General features: G+C 37.6%; 1 pseudogene; it reads right to left on the bottom strand.

Annotated features, from left to right (window-relative positions):
- Positions 1 to 3,250: 3,250 nt before the first annotated feature.
- On the bottom strand, positions 3,251 to 4,154 carry LOC102822089 (annotated as a pseudogene).
- Between the last annotated feature and the right edge of the window lie 534 nt (positions 4,155 to 4,688).

Genomic DNA, 4,688 nt, shown 5'->3' with positions numbered 1-4,688 from the left:
GCCAGATTGCAAAGCTGCTTGAACTGTAAGATCAGTGGTTCAAGCTCACCAGCTGCTCCTCAGAAACCCTATACAGGGTCACTATGGGTCGGAACTGAGTCGACGGCACTTCACAACAACAACAACAAAGTACCTAATTTGTCCTTTTGCTTGAGTTCCAAAACATGACCTTTACATCATGCCTTGGAATTCAAGCAAAAGGACAGATGAAGCAGGTGTCACCTAATAAAGTGAAGACTCTTTGACTTTGCCATTCAAGATGAAATGCAATGAACAAGTCCTCATATTGATCATACATGTGAAATATTGCTTTAGAAGATAATTGTGGCATTTTTATGGATTCACAGATCTCCCTTGCCTTTCATACAGGTAAGCTAAGCTGCCTATACCACTAAGACACCAGGCTCTTCAGAAAAGCCCCTCAAAATAAGAAACAATTCAGGCAGTCTCTCATTCAGCACAGATGTTTTCACCAAAGAAAGTTCGAGCTGCTGAGAAAATATGGGTCTTTTACATTAAACAAACAAAAACTGTGTAATTCTGATATAACCCCAATTTTAATAATGTTTTAATAATAATACTTGAACAATATCTATTCAAACATAAAGTCATAAATTCACATATTGGGGTAGTAGTTGTGTCCTGTTAAGTTGGTTGTGACTCATAGTTATCTTGTATAGGGTTTCCAAGGCTGGAAATCTTTACAGAATTAGAAACCCTACTGATTTAATGGTTAGCTGCCTAACTTGTAGCCATATATTACCAGGGTTCCTTTAATTCACATAGAACTGCATGCAAATCATGGAAAGTACTAGTTCTAAATCTTTATGATGCTTACAGTAGCAACAGTTCACACATTGCTCATTGATGTCCTCAAGTGCCACAGGGTCTGAGGAATTGAAGGAGGCTGTAATTGTTGTTGTTGTTAGGTGCCATCGAGCTGGTTTGTGCTACCCTATGCACAAAAGAATGAAACATTGCCTGGTCCTGCACCATTCTCACAATTATTGTAACATTTGAGCCCATTACTGCTACCAGTATGCCAACTCATCTCATTGTGGGTCTTCCTCATTTTCGCTGACCATCCACTTTACAAGTATGATGTAAAGTGCTTCGCTAGGGACTGGACACTCCTGATAAAATGTCTAAAGTATGAAACTTCTAAGGAGCATTCTGGTTGTATTTCTTCCAACACAGATTTGTTTGCTCTTCTGGAAGTCCATTAATATTCTTCTTTAACACCATAACTCAAATGCATCAATTATTTGATGATCTTCCTTATTCACTATCTAACTTTCACACGTGTATGAGGCTATGGAAAATGCCATGACTTGAGTCAGGTACACGTTAGTCTTCAAACCAACATCTTTGCTCTTGAACATTTCAAAGAGGTCTTGTGCACCAGCTTTGCTTAATACAATATGTCTTTTGATTTCTTGACTGCTGCTTCCATGAGTGTTGATAGTAGATCAAGCAAAATGAAGTCTTTGACAACTTCAATCTTTTCTCCATTAACTATATTATTTATTGGCCCAGTTGTGAAGAGTTCTGTGTTTTTTATATTGAAGTACAAGTCATACTGAAGGCTGTGGTCTTTGATCTTTATCACTAAGTACTTGAAATCCTCTTCACTTTCAGCAAGGAAGATTGTATCATCTGCATATTGCAGGTTGCTAATCAGTCTTCCTACAATACCTGATACTATATAATCCAGTTCTTCTTCATATAATCCAGTTTCCTGGATTATTTGCTTGTCATACAGATTGAATAAGTATGGGGAAAGAATACAATCCTGACACACACCTTTCTTAATTTTAAACCATTCAGTGTCCATTTGTTCTGTTTGGATAACTGTCTCTCAGTTATGGAGAGGTTCTTCATGAGCACAATTAAGTTAAGTGTTCTGGAATACCCATTCTTCACAATATTAACCATAGCTTGTCATGAGCCACACATTCAAAAGCCTTTGCATAGTCAATAAAGCACAAATAAATATCTTTCTAGTATTCTGTGATTTCAATCCAGATCCATCTGATGTTAGCGACGATATCCCTCGTTCCAAGTCCTCACCTAAATCTGACTTGAACCTCTGACAGTTCTCTAATAGTGTCCTGTTGCAGCTGTTTTTGAACTATCTTTAGCAAAACTTCATTTGTATGTGATATTAATGATACTGTCTAATCATTTCCCCATTCCACTGGGTCACCTCTCTTTGGAATAGGCACAAATATGGATCTCTTTGAAATCAAATAGCCAGGTAACTAACTGTCTTCTAAATTTCTTGACAGAGATGAGTGAGTGCCTCCAATGCTACATCAGTTTGTTGAAATATTTCAATTTTTATTCAATCAATTCCTAGAGTTTTTGCTTTACCCATGCCAAAACCTTCTTTGCCAATGCCTTCAATGCATCTTGAACTTCTTCCTTCATTATCATTGACCGTTGATCATATGCTACCTCTAGAAATGGTTGAACAATGACTATTTCTTTTTGATATAGTAACTCTGTGTATTCCTTGTATTTTTTTTCAGAATGAACAAAAAATTTTAATATTGATTATTTGCTATGTATGATGTTTTAAACTTTCAAAGTCTTTTCAACATAAGAAAATAGCTGCACACATATAAGTGTTTTCTTATAAAAAACAAACCTTAAAAAAATCATGATGATTGGCCTTTGTGGTTCCTAGTGATAAGTTCTGTCTTATTTTTTTCACACAGTATCTGGTAGCGTAGTGGTTACAAATCGGGCTGTGAACTGCAAGGTCACCAGTTCGAAACTACCAGCGGTTCCGCGGAAGAAAGATGAGGCGTTCTGCTCCCGTAAAGATTTACAGCCTCGGAAACCCTGTGCAGGGTCGCTATGAGTCGGAACCGACTCCACGGCACTTAACAACAACAACAACAACAACATAAATTATATTATGTAATATGCAGGAGTGCAGTAAGACCCAGTAGGTTCTTAAATAATGTTACCAAATAACCATATAATTCCCAAATACAGCAATGGCCAACAATCTTCATAGTGCACTTTCACCTCACTGAAGTTGAGGCTGCTCCTTTTGGATATTTTCCCACTGCAATGTGAAATAGATTCTTAGGATTTCATTAGTGGCTTCATTATGCAGCTTAAAAGAAAGAAAGAAAAAAGGTTTTGGTGTCTTCCACAGTTCAAAAGAGACATTTTTTTTTTTTTTGAAACCATACGATCCCAGGATGTTTTGAGTAACCAAACATTCCTCAGTATGGTCTCAATACAGTTGTAATAAGTAAGCATCTACATCCTTAGCTATATTACCAGAGTATCCTGGAACCAAAGTAAGATGGTTTTTCTGTTCCCACAATCCACTTAACTGTTGTTTTAAAACCTGAATATTTCCATCATTTATAGTTTCTGTTTTGGATGATAGCTCTGACCACCACCTTTGAATGACTGCTTGAAGCCAGTTAAAACCAACTATTACATATTCTTCAAATTTGCTTTTAAGAGTAATTTTACTAGTGGCAGCAAGTCTACACAGTGGCCAAGTGAGATGTATTGTTTTTCTTCCTGTAAACTTTTGGTGAGCACAGGAAGACAGTCTACAACTCCAAGATCGTCTATCCTCACCAAATAAGCCACAAGTTCGTTTCTACTTCTCTTCCTTCAAAAGGTTAAAGCTACAGTCAATTTCAAATTTCTGCTGAACAACACTTGTGCCATTGTTTCACGGTCCTGAGAGAGCTCAGGGAAAAAAAAGCCACGCTATTTTGATGGCAGGCCTTCTGTCTGTGAAGAACCAGAATCACTAGAGTTAATCATGTATGTTCAACTATCATGGCGTAACTTTTCAGGCAGGTGACCTGCACAGCCAGTTCATTTTCTTTATCTGCAGCAACACAGCCCCCACTTCTAGAGGGCTGTTTCTTTCTGTAACAAGGATTTGGAAAAGGACGATGAGCTTTTCTTTCTGCAATAGATCATCTTCTGTAGTTTATCTGGGCTCTTCACGGCTTGTCCAACTGTTCTATTTAGTAAGCAGCCAACTGTTTTGGAGATTTCTTAACCTCCTTCATGTTCTTGTTAGTGAAATTAGAAATCCTTTTTCTAGGAAGATCAATGGAATGATCCTCACTATTATAAAAATTCTGTTTTTCAACACTGTTGGTTTCAGATGCTATAATCTCTTAAATACTGGCGCCTCCTGGTACTGCGGCACTGCAGCCCAAATTTAGCTTGAGGAACAGCTCTCATCTACCTACAATGCTCCTCATCTTCTGGTCCTGCCCCACTCACAACCATTCAAAAACATCAACAAACCTTACATCTTCTTTTGATGCTTTCTGTACTATTCAATATTTTGCCCATTGTTGTTGTTGTTGTTGTTGTTGTTGTTAAGCGCTACTGAGTCAGTTCCAACTCAAAGCGATCCTGTATAAGGTTTTCCAAGGAGAAGCTCGTGGATTTGAACTGTCAACCTTGTGAAACTTGTGGTTCACATCGACACACCAGGAGTTCATTTTGCCCATGGAACCTTTCAATATTTTCCTCAAGGTTTGAATTGTTTTTCAATTCTTTCAGCTTGAGAAATTTTGAGTGTGTTCTTCCCTTTTGGTTTTCTAACTTCAGGTCTTTACACATTTCATTATAATATTTGACTTTGTTTTCTGAAGCTGACCTTTGAAAGTTTCTATCCAGCAACTTTATCC

Source organism: Chrysochloris asiatica, unplaced genomic scaffold (genome assembly GCF_000296735.1).
Source record: "Chrysochloris asiatica unplaced genomic scaffold, ChrAsi1.0 scaffold00001, whole genome shotgun sequence".
Taxonomy (NCBI): Eukaryota; Metazoa; Chordata; class Mammalia; order Afrosoricida; family Chrysochloridae; genus Chrysochloris; species Chrysochloris asiatica.
The sequence above is the reverse complement of the archived record's forward strand: the minus strand, read 5'-3'. Positions and strand labels throughout refer to the sequence as shown.